The sequence below is a fragment of the Ambystoma mexicanum genome, chromosome 14 (assembly GCF_040938575.1).
Source record: "Ambystoma mexicanum isolate Mex_15411 chromosome 14, UKY_AmexF1_1, whole genome shotgun sequence".
Lineage (NCBI taxonomy): Eukaryota > Metazoa > Chordata > Amphibia > Caudata > Ambystomatidae > Ambystoma > Ambystoma mexicanum.
In genome coordinates, this window is record NC_090940.1 from 533,868,740 (window position 1) to 533,881,963 (window position 13,224).

At 43.7% G+C, this 13,224-nt stretch overlaps 1 protein-coding gene across 3 annotated transcripts in view; it reads left to right on the top strand.

Moving 5' to 3' along the window:
* The window catches only part of BEGAIN (brain enriched guanylate kinase associated), a 1,200,709-nt gene that overhangs the window by 1,009,047 nt on the left and 178,438 nt on the right, over positions 1–13,224 (top strand). The window lies entirely within an intron of this gene.

The following is a 13,224-nucleotide window of genomic DNA, read 5'->3' on the forward strand; positions in this document are numbered from 1 at the left end:
TTCATGGAAATATCCTGCTTTACCTTGTGACTTTCCTTACGGAGGCATTGTCTTCATGGAAATATCACGCTTTACTCTGTGACTTTCCTTAGCGAGGCAGTGTCTTCATGGAAATATCCCACTTTACCCTGCGACTTTCCTTAGGGAGGCAGTGTCTTCATGGATATGTCCCACCTTACCCTATGAATCACCTTAGGGAGGCAGTGTCTTTATGGAAATATCTCGCTTTACCCTGTGACTTTCCTTACGGAGGCAGTGTTTTTAGGGAAATATCCCACTTTACCCTATGACTTTCCTTAGGGAGGCAGTCTCTTCATGGAAATGCTGACTAAAAGAAAGCAGCTGGGAACACTAAAAAGAACAATCAACAAAAAACAAAACAAAAATGAAAAAGTATATAGTTTGACCGAGCCCCATGTCATTCGTATATAGAACAGGGTTACACTAAAAGGAACAGCCTGAGAGTGCACTATGAAGCAGCACCATGGCCTACTTGATTGATATAATGCATATAGAAACAAACAGCCTTCTAGCTCACCTGGTACATACCAAACACATGCTCCTTCCATCAAGGGTATAAGGGTGTCATAACTAATAAAAAAAAAAGAAAAAGAAAACATGAACTGCCCAATCAGAGATCTAGTTTTCAAAAAGTTACTTGAATAAGACTTTTTTCCAACCTGTGAAAAACAACACTATAAAGGGTGCAAAATAGATATCAACTGAAAATGTGGCACTGTATGGATGGCAGATAGCTCCAGTTGGAAAACATGTTACAATTGAGGAGAAAGCGTGCCCAATAGAGAAAGAATACATTGTAATTTCTCTGGACAAGTGTAATGGCGGCGTTAGGTCAGTTGTGGAAGTTCAGATTTAAAATTCACAAATTATATTTTCAGAGATGAACTTTAAAAAACCTTTAGGGCCTAATTCATGGACCTTTTAGCGCAGTGCAAAGTCACTGTGCACTGCAAACAAACACGTTGAACTGGCCCTGATTAACAGAATTGTGCAAAGTGCATTTTTGCGGAGCAAAGTCACTTTGCACTGCAAAAGTACTCTCTGCGCAACTGAATAATCAATCATCTACATATGCCAGCCCTGGTTTCCCACACAAAGGGTTCATGGAACCTTAAGCGTGGTGGAAAGAGTACTGTCCCCCCAGGTGCCATTAGCTTTCACCCTGACCCCCTAAATAATCCTACCAAGAAACTTGGTCAATGGGCCCATCTTTCAAATTAATCACAAGTCTGGGAATTTTCTTTGATCTGTACTAAAAACCATTGATTTTGTTATCTGGGTATTTATGACCAAGCCGTTATCCGCAACAAATTTTTCAAATATATTTAGCTGAGTGCGAAGACCCATGGGAGTCAATGAGAGAAAAACAGAATCATTGGCGAACGTGAGAATCAGAATTTTCTCATCCGCCAAGGTGAGAGCCTCTGTTGGCCCAGATAACAAATTGTAGATTACCCCTTAAATGAATAAAGAGAATAGGTTAGGGGCCAAGACACAACCCTACCTTATTCCAATTTCAACATTTACCTTGTGCGTTGTTCACCCATCAAGGGAATACCCGACTACAGCACCATTGTCTCTGTACAGTAACTGAACAGCTATCAAAATGAATGACGGCATACCCAGATCATTTAATATCGTCCATAGCTCAGCTCACGGGACACTAGCAAAAGCTGTTCTTAGATCAACAGAGGCGGCATATACATTCATATTCTGTAGCATAACATTTTTATCTGTTTTTAATACTAAAGTTTTACTGGAACCCAGACTGCAGATGTCTTTGGGCCCCCACCTCCAGGATCCTAGCCTCTAGGAGTGCCAGGAGTGCCTTGGCAAACACCTTGCTACCCGTATCGAGAAGGGAGAGGGGTCTATAGTTTGCAGAAAAAGCCATATCCCTCTTCTTGAATGACAGCCTGGGTCCTGGTGGGTGGCACCAAACCTTCTGACAACACCACATTAAAGAGTTTCACAAATCATGGGCACCAAATGTCTGCCTCGTGGCTAAACAGATGAATTGGGACCATAACTTGTACTGGGGCTTTCCCAGGTTTTTGTAACACGAGCACATTCCTAACTTCCTTCAGAGTGAAAGATAGAGGACTTTCTACTCCATGGGATACACTCCTCATTTGATCCTTCCTAATCTTACTAGAGACAGTTCTTGTTTCCTTTCCTTATAGAGAGTTTCAAAATGGGCAATCCAGATTGCTCTGGGTATGCTATCCTGGGCCAGATTTTGCTCTCTGCATTTTCCCACCCCAATGGGAAAGATTTTGGAGTCATTTGATTTAGAAGCCATGAGGAGAGCATCCCATAAACGCTTTGAACATTCCAGTTTCTTAGTTTTCAACAATTTACAATATCTGCTTCTAGCCTCTGCTAGAGTCACTGCCCTGAACTCCCTTAGCATGTTCAATGAACACAGTTTTACCCTGGCGTCATTCTCCATCATACTAAGGGATGCCACGCATCACTTTTGCTTTAACGTCATACCAGGGTTTGCTGACGCAACCTCCCAACACTGTGAATAAAGCTTCATGCAGGGCGGGGCCAGCGTTTACCTGCCATCCTGTTAGCCAAGAAAAATGCCTCTAATAATGATACAATACTTCCATAGATATTGGATAACTTGATCCCCAACTCAAGTGCTTTCCATAAAACAGTGCGTCTTGCTTCACCCCTGATCACAATCGGGATTGTGTTCTTGCCACTAATATCAATGACCATACCTAATAGCGATCCTGCCACAGTACCACAAATGGATCATGATTGCTTTCCGGTCTATATACCACCCTGAAATCACACACCAGTTTCCAGGGCTCTATATTCAATAAAATATAATAAAACTAGATTTATTGTGTGCTCCAAAGGTTTGGCTAGCAGGGCGATCACTCATACATCTACCATTACATGCACTGAGACATTATCACACTGGCTCCCACATCTCCATTTTTATATTTCTGCTGTGGCTGATTAGCAACTAGATCTTTTATACCTTATAGACCATCTTCTTCATCTACCGGCCCATTCATGATCTCAAGGGGTTCGACCTGAAGATTGAAATCTCCCATTATAATAATCTTCATCAGCCCCTTTGGCTTCTCCCTTCAGTCCCTTACTCTTTCTTCCAAAAGTAGGAACAGTGAATGGCCCACACAGCGTTACTGTCAATTATACAGATTAACAAGCAAAACATTGACCCCATTCATACACCTTAAATGAAGTTCCAAACGATCATTCAAACCAGTAGGATGTTATATGAATTGCGTAGAAAGAGTTAGTGATGACCGAAATAATTACACTACCACTTGGCCTCCCACCCCGGCCTTGAGACGCTGGATTTGAAATGGTGGCTTAGCCCTGCAAGTGGGGGGCAACCAGTGGCCATGTTTTTTTATATGTAAACGCTATGCAGTCGATACAGTTTCAGGCCGGTTGTGTGCACTCTAGGAGATTGGGCAGAAACCTAAGCTCATATATTTACCAAGTATCTAGTTTGATCCCAGATTACTCCTTGCCAGGTGATCACTACTTGCAGGGGAACTGGCAAAACAGGCACTATATCTCCTCCACTGCCAGCCCCTTCTATATAGTAATGCTACATTGCAAAAATCAGCCCCAACACTCCAATATGCCCATCCTTTGTTTTTTCTGCTGGTTTGCCTCTCCAACCATTTTTAATAAAGTATTGATCATGTGGAATGCTGTCATGTGCTGACTGTAAAATGTAAGGTGATGAAGTTGTTTCTTCTGGCCATAAACTCGCCCAATCTCTTGAGTGATTCTACTGTCCAAGGCTGCCTGGCATTCGCATGCCCAGTTGGCACTCTTCTGCTTCTCCCCGCACAGCGACCATCAAGGATGCCTTGAAAGTACATTGCATCCCAAGTCGGCCAGAATGGCTGCCACGGAAGGTGTTAATCCACGCTTTCAAGGTGAACAAGCCATTCCTGCAAAAATAAAGTATGCATGATAGAACCTTCACAGTTCGACCATTTAAATGTGGAAGGAAAGGGTGATGCCAAAATCATCTAATTCAATTGCTTAACAAGCTACAATTACAGAAAGGCAGAATATTTGGATGCTATTTCATTTTGTACAAACATTATACAGCAAGTACTCAACAACTGACATGCCGATTTAGTCAGGGCTTCAATAGTCTAGGGGGAGTTTCTGAAGATGTACAATCAGCCTAAGCGTATACATTTACCTAGTGTTTATTTTGATCCCTCCTAGGCAACCAATGCTCATTGGGGAACTGAGCAACTCAGGCACTGTAGTCAGGCCTCTGTCAAAGTTGGGCTTTCTAAGTCTGGTCTGGCCAAACTAAGCAAATCCATTGATTGTGTACATTTCGAATGGGGGCAAAAACGTTTTAAAAAAAGAGTACTAGAATATTTATTTCTGGACATGCCACCCCACAATGGAATGGCGACTGGCATGCATGCAACAGAAAGTTGTAAGGTGATGGTAGGTTGTTTCTACTGGGTCCTGTACAGTAACTGTGCCAATGTATTTATTTGATTATGTCTTTCCCCATTTAAAGTGAGGCACTGTGTGGTTAAATGTGGAGTACTGGCAGAATTGCTCGGATAGACACGTCTCGAAGGTTGATCCTCTATGGGCCAGTTTCTCCCAAAAAACGTTGGCACAAGTGATATGGCGAGATTAGAGGGGTGGGAGGATGGATGGTGTTTGTGAGAGGTAGTTCGTTTGGTAGTAGGTGTGGGGATATAGACTACCCTTGAATAATTACTCAGAGTGAAGGGCAGGAAGTGTCTGAATGGTAGGGTAGCAGTAAGTGAGCAGTTGGGTGTTTGGCACTGACATAAGTTGGTGGAGGGTTATGAGAGAGGGTGAACGAGGGGCATAATGCAAGGTAGGTGCACAGTCAGGAGGGAGCAGGTTAAGGTGGCGGTATAGTGGAGATGGGGTGGGGAGAGCCAGCGTTTGCGGATTTGGCACACACATGGATATGTGCAGAAACGCCCCCTTTTTGGTGTTAATGCGCAAAGAGGATGTGAAAGGGCAGGTGAATGTGCGCATGTGTGCTGTGCACATTCACCTGCCCTCAAGGCAATGTTGAAATGTGTCTATTTCTCGCTCCTTTCTTGCACCGACACCAACACATGGTGTCAGTGCAACACATGTCTATTAAGGTTTGTCATTTATTATATGCGCTGTGAGAATAATTAGTATCAAGAATCTTACACTGCACAGCCAGACAGCTGTTAAGTATTTCAATCAGGCGATACACCGTGGTCTCAGCGTAGTATGCAGCGCACAGCTGAAATGCTTATTTTATTATGTCTATAGGTTCAATATTCTGAGTGATATGCCGCTCATATCACACCCCTTCTCAAAATACCCCCAGGTCACAATGGACCACGAATCAGGCTGGTTGGTAAAGGTAATTATTTATTTATTTAAAATTCAAATTAAACATATACTTTTTTATAGAGAGCAGCAATCACCAATGTGGTGACAAGAACAAATAATAAGGTGTGTAAGGCAGTTAAATTCACTTTTAGCAACACAGAATATAAAACAGAGAAAAGAACACTCTTGGCTTGTTTGAAAAGATAGCACTTGGGTTAGGATTTCCCCCTGCAATATTCCTCAGCCCACCAATAAGCAATTCTGAATAGATATAAGGAAGCAGCAGGTATTCAGGAATAAAGAATAGTAAACAGATTCCCTAAACAAGAGAGAAAAACGGGTTTGAAATCTTACACTTTTTAAAATGACATTCGAAAATGGCTTAGCAAAACAATGAAAAGTGTGCAAAAATCCTTAAATCAGTATAAATATTTATAGGAGCAACATTGACAAGATGCTAACAATCATGAGCTATAGTTTGAGCAAAAGTAAACACTTTAAATCTTAATGGAAGTTTGGAAATAATTTAGAATTAAATTCACACGTGTAAAACTTTGCAGAAATGCGGATTCCGCCTAAAATTAACCAAACAGTTTTTAAGAAAAACGGGTGAAATATACTGATTTGGAGTGCGGTTGTTAGGTTGGGACGTAGCTATGGGTCTTAGGTATACTCCAGAGTTGAAATGAAGTCTCTAGCTATTCGGGGTTCCATTATGGCCTTAAAGGCCCTAAAATCTCACCCGAGACACTCTTGGAGTCAGTCCTGGTGCCTTTGGAACCAGGCTCATAATCACTATGGAGAACATGTTTAGGTTGGGACTATTTTACTTGGAACTACTTTCTTGGGGGGCTCCAGTCAACATGGAGGCACTCATATAGCTCACTTACCAGCAAGTGCCCCCTGCACCTTGGTAGACACGGCACCCATTGAATCGACCCAGTGCCACGAGAGACCGCCGAAGCTGCGCCGCAGCTGATGATAAAATGGCCGCCGCCACATACGAGCGTCATTTGTTTACATTGGTTGCCTAGCAACCAGTAAACTCGCACGGCCATAGGTGGAGAGGCAAGGTGGAGAGGCAAGCCGGAGGCGGAAGCCGGCTCACCTCGTCTAAGGCCCACAGAGTCAAAGGCACCTTCCTGTCTGCCACTGTCCGCACCGGCAGCACGGCCCAGGACACTACCGCCATCTCATTGGACCACGCTCATCCTTATGAACCTATTACCTGAAATCTCGCCTCAGACCTAATAACCAAGTGCTATCCTGATTGACCGGAGGAAACGCAATTCCAGAGCATAGTAGAAACAGACCTGTCTCAAGTAAGCCTCCCTCCTTTAACCTGCCTCAACAAGACTGCCTGTCACGTATGGCCCATGACAGCACTACAGAAACCACACCCATGATTCACCGCTGCCTTAGTAAGCTGTGCACATATAAGGTCCGAAATGTACCCCTTATGATCAGTTCAAACCTCAACCTACCGCATTTCGTGATTTGCGTGTTGTAGACTATAACGCGCACCTTAAGTGTTTAGTGTGCTGATTCCCATGCCCAATACCGCCATATTTCCAATTGTATCGCCATATTTGAATAGTGTTTTGTAATCTATGCCCAGTACACCGCTACAAATGTTTAGTGTGCTGCTCTCCATACCTATCTTGCCGCCATACTCGATATATCGGGTTGTAGTCTAAGCCTAGCCCAGCCCACCGCCCTACTTGATTAGTGTGTTGCCTGAGACCTAAGACAGGGACCCAACACTACTACTCACCCACTCACCTAAATCAGTAATGCTAATTTTCCTGACCACGATAATGTTCCCTTTCTGCATGATGTCATACTCCATGCCTTGTACAAAAGGACATTTCATTATGGTCAACAAAGGCCTTGCCAGGTTAGGTTGTCAGCTCCATCACCCAGTTACATGCCCTACCCCATTTCTCCCATCCCTTCCCCCATTCCCCTCCATTACCATGCACAACACTATGGAGAGGACTACTGCCACCACCATATGCGATATCGCTCCCTCCCAGCCCCCCCCCACCACTGCACCTCACCCCCCCCACGAACACACTACCCTCCCTGGGTATACATGGACTAAACAGACTTAGAGACAGATCCAGAACCAATCACCATATGCCTAGCCTCACTATAACTACAACCTCCCACACATTAACAGCAATCATGCCAAAAAACAGCCAAATTACAACTCCTCCTGAAAAACACAACAAACCAATTAAAAAGACAAAAACCTCAGCAACTAGCCAACCCCAACACCATATCACTCCCTGACCCTGTTCCTAAAATTAAAGGCGCACTCATCAGTGCGTGGTCACCTAGAGCGCATGCCATTGAAATCCATGACCTCATCCTAGAGCATCAACTAGATATGCTAACAATTACAGAAACACGGCGACACCCGGCCGCAGGCCCTCTACTAACTATAGCCATCCCACAAGGATACAGCATCCTCAGAACAGACAGGGACAACCTCCAAGGAGGCGGAGTGGCCATAATAGCTAGAACGTCACTACAACTTAGAACCTGCCCGACAGAACAAGTAGAGGGCTACAAACTATTACTTGTTAAATATATGCCTAACCCGAAAACCACTACAAATTTCAGGGTTGTCTACAGATCACCAAATAAAAACACTCACCCTAACCTAGACATTCCACTAGTGCTTACGCCTAGCATTAAGCCCAAAACCGAATGCATCGTTCTAGGAGACATTAACCTGGGGTTCGGAGACCCTTTAGACACTGAGGCCTCTGCCTTCCATTTAGCCATGACAGACATGAACTTCACCCAAATGATCAATGTACCCACTCATTCCAAAGGCAGAACCCTGGACTGGATCCTCACCCTCAACTCTCAAATCACCATGGATTCCATCCTACCAGTAGCATGAAAAGACCACTTAGTCATCAGCTTCACCCTGGAATACAGCAACACCGAACACACCAGCCCTAAGCCACTAGACACCTTTTGAAACTAGAAACATCAAAAAGCTTGCAGCAGACAACCTATCTCCACCGCTGAGATCAGCTCTAGCCAACATCACACCCAACACAATCAATCCTGATTACTTAGCAGAATGCTACCAACTTAGCCTCACCCAAACCATTGACGCTCTCGCCCCTATCGCCACCAAAACAAGAAAACCCGACAAACGGTCCAGCTTCGGGTTTGATGAAGAACTAGTCTCCCTCAGATGAACAAAAAGATCGCTTGAACACATACATAAACAAATAGCCCAGAATCAGAAAAAGCCTTTGAAACTAACAAAAAATACAAATCAGCTATAATTGAGCATAAAGCAGACGCCTTCAACCAACGCATAGCTAATGCCAATTCTGACAGTAAAGAGCTATTCACTATTCTCAGAGAACTTGAAAACCCCAGCCAAGTCACAGCACCACAGAACACGAGTAAAGCTTGGTGCACCACAATCCAAGACGCATTAGCCTCTAAAATTAATCCCCTACAAAAGAAAATTGACAACAAAAAATCCCTCCTCGCCGGTAAAACATCCCCATTTCTTCACACCATCCCTACTAACGCCCCATCCTGTACCCCGTTTCAATTCACCCTAGTCTCTAACAAAGGAGTACTAGGCACCTTAAACAAACTCAAAGCCTCTAACTGCAAAGAAGATAAATTCCCATCCCACCTAGTCAAACTATGTGCTCCGACTCTGTCACCAATAATCACAGAATTTTTCAATGCCTCCTTCAGCTCCAACATAGTCCCAGCCAGCATAAAAAAACATGGGTAACACCCTTACAAAAAAAAACAACCTTGGACCCCACAATCCCTACCAACTACTGACCCATAACCACCATCCCCTTTCTACTGAATCATCGATAAAATAGCCTACTCTCAGATCCAAAACCACTTAGAACACAAACTCCTGGGGGACCGACAGTCAGGATTTCGCCCCAACCACAGCACAGAAACAGCATTACTCAATCTTAAGATCCAAATGGATGCATCAAGAGAAGCAGGTAAACTTTGCCTTCTTATGCTATTAGATCTATCAGCGGCCTTTGATTTGGTCGACCACGACAAACTTTGTGCACCTTAGCCAACAACTTCAACATGTCTAATAATGCCACAAAGTGGATCACATCCTTTCTTGCAGGTAGAACCTCAAGAGTGGTCATAGGCAAAGAAGCAGCTGACCCATACCAATCCCGTTAGGAGTACCACAAGGCTCTTGCCTATCACCCACACTGTACAATGCCTACACCAGGTTACTCTTTGCAGCACTGGACGCTATGGGGGTCATCTACACAAATTTTGCAGATGACATGCAGATTTTGATCCCTCTAACAGGGAATTAAGAACAGAATACACTCTTCATAAATAACATCTATTCACTAATCCAAAATTGGATGGCCACCAACAGCCTTTGTCTCAATGATGACAAAACAGAGTTACTTATACTAGGCTCTGCATCTAATATCGCCTCCCTACAGCATGATTACGCATTTTTCACCATTGATGGAACTTCAATCCTGGTACTCAAACAAGTGAAGACGCTCAGCATTTACCTAGACGCCACCCTAACCATCATCAAAAAAATCAACTCACTAGCCTCTTCCACTTCTTACACAGCCAAACTCATCTCACTCATCTGCAAATTCCTTTCCGCCAAAAACTGTGTAACATTAGCCAGAGCACTTATACTTGCGAAGCTTGACTATTGTAACGTCCTCTACCTAGGCACATCTAACACCAATTTAGCCAAACTCCAATTTATGCAGAACAAAGCCCTTCGAGCGGCACTAAGCATAAAAACAAAATTGGTCAACATCTTGAATATCAGGAGATCCAATCACTGGCTCCCCATTCAAGCGAGAATATTGTTCAAAACCCTCAGCATCACATATAACTGTATCACCAACAAAGCACCAAAATATCTCCTTAACGCAGTCAAGAAGAAACATCATACCAGATTCCTCAGATCTAACAATAGTGACAATCTTGACATCCCACGATACAAAAGAGAAAAAGCAGGCGGCAGCAGATTCAAAGTACTCGCCCCTAGGCACTGGAATACCCTTTGCACTAATAGCAAGAGGGAAGCTTCATAACCATCATTTAAAAAGTCACTAAAAACCTGGCTTTTCAATCAATACTGACAAGAAGACAGAAATTAACCCACATGCCATTGTATATAACTGCTAGAAATTCTTTACTGTATTAACACTGTTCTTGTCTTTCTAATATGCTAAGATTGTATTTGCCATTATCTGTAACTACGCCGTGATACCTCAGGGTCTGGGCATACAACAAATGTAATAAAATAAATAAAAACTATGCAATATAGTGTTTAGGGTGTGGTTGGCCTGGGACTACTTTACCTGGACTACATTTGTTGAAGCCTATTTAAACCACACTCAAACAGCAGAACACGCTTTGTGTTATTCTGCTGTTTGCCGTCTAACGCTCACCGTGTCCAGTTGGACCTCCAGTATTCTTTGATGCCAGCTATTCTTGGAACCGCGTGCCTGCAGAGAGAAAAAGAACAACGTTATTGGAATCTTACCTGCGAGTAGCATCCTGTCTTCTGCCCATCGTCAGCTCCTGATTCTGCTTACCTGGAGACAGTCGATCCAGCAAACGCCATCTTCTGGGCACCGCATGCTTCCTGGAATGCAGCAACCTGAAAAGGAGAGAGAAGAACAGCATTAGTGAGTGCATACTCATGATTCCAAAGAACAACTAAAACCACAAGATTCATACCTGGTTAATCGCTTCTTGGGCAGCATCATTCCGGAACATCACTGCAACCGGCGAAGAGCACCGCGGCCTATGAAGGAAGGGGAAAGACACAGGTTAGCATATACAAGGCAAAACAGCGCTGCGCATCGAGCATTACTTACCGGGCAGCATCACGAACACCGCGCCTTCATTTACCAGCTCGTGCTCAGCTCCAACCCGCACGAAAACGCCAAAATCTCTTTGCACACCTAAAGCGAAGACATAAGACATTAATAACAATAAGAGGAAGGAAGGAAAGAACAGAATTGAATACAAAGACTGTAAAGCAGCAAGACCTACCTTAAAGACACTCAAAAGGGCTTGCACCAGTGAAGCAACTTGGGCGCTCACGCCCACACGAGACTACGCACCCCTGCCACGAAGAGCAGGACGGAGAGCACGCCTTCTAAAGAATTAAGGCTCAACTTCCATCAGAGGCACTACCCAGGGATCGGGGAGAGGGTTTGAGGTGCATATCATCCAACCAGGGCTGAATGGCGTCCCCATGGATACCAGGTGAGCGTAACATAAATTGAGTGAGTTATGTAATGTTGAATGAGAGGCATTTTTGGAAAATAAAAGTGCAAAAAAGAAAACCGAAATCAACTTTTACAAGGATAGTTTTATTCTACAATAGGGCATTCAGGCTAGGTTACCAGATTGAAACATAGTAAGCTCTAGAGTTGATCCGCGGAACCAACCCCAGCACCTCTGTGTCCGCCCTGGCGGACTCAGTCTGAGTACCCGAGGGAGGATTTAAGGGTTTTGGATTTCACAAGACAAAATTATTTAAAGGAGTTAGCACTAGCACAAAGAATCCAAGGCAAGGTTTCAAGAATGATTGTGACATTATTACAAGTTCTTAAGGTAAGGATAGGATGGTTTAGAGATTGGGATGGAACAAAACAAGGCAAGTTATGCTATGATTTTTTGGGGGATTTCGGACCATCAAGGGTTCTGGTCATCACACGGATCAGGTCTAACCAAAGACAGCAGGGCACATCTGGCGGGATAGGGTCAGCTGGGCCGTTCTGGTCACCAGACTGCACTTCTGGTTACTGGAGACTGGAGATCAGTGGGATGGCTTGCAGCAGGCATGCATTTAGTATGATCATTTAGTAATCAGGAATCAGGAACAAGGATGGAGGAATCGGGAACAGGGCGCCACACAGACAATCAGGAAGAAGTCAGGAATCGGTGTCCTTGTGTGCTGTGAGGTTCCCTTATTTATCATGCCAAATGGCATCACTAAATTATATGGCAGGGGCAGGCTTAGTGTCCACGACCCTAATGCTAGGATTGGGCAAAAGCACACTCTCCGCCCTGCTTTTCGTTGATTGGATCACAAAATGGATGTAATGTTTTATGATGTTACTTTTACAATGTCTAGAACCTCCCCTAGCCATTGGGACCAAAATCTAACTTTCCCACAAATACATATTTATGTAGTTATGACCTCTAAGAAAATCAGGTACACAGGTTACATATTTTGTGGGTCACAATGCAATCCAACTCCCAAGTCGGTGGGACTTGGTTTTGACTTTGTTACATTTTGGCAATTTTAACCATGAAAGATGTGGCCTAACATTTCCCAATTTTATACATAGATGCACTTTTACCCCTAGAATATGTGTAGTAAGTCCTACCAAGTCTTCAAATGAATAGCATAAAATTAGATTTAGAATTATGCACATTTCAAATTTTTTCTCATTCTTACTGCCAAGTTAAATGTCTTGAAAGCTCAATTGTAAAATAGGCATTTAAAACCAAATGTCACTTGTCAGGTTTTTCTTTCTTTTTCCCAAGTGTAAGCACATGTCAATCCCTTTGAAGTAGAATGAGGGGCCTCTCCCTTGAGAGTGAAGCTTCCTGCCCCTCCCACTGGAAGGGTGAGTGTCTTAGCCTGCTTTTGTCTCAGCCTGGGGCAAAGACGAATGTCTAATGTGACTTGAAAGGCCCCATTGTCCTGGGGATCCAAAGCCTCCAGCTAGCAATTAGCCCTTTCCAGTTCTAGCAGATGATGTGTCACCCTGGAAAATTGAAAAACAA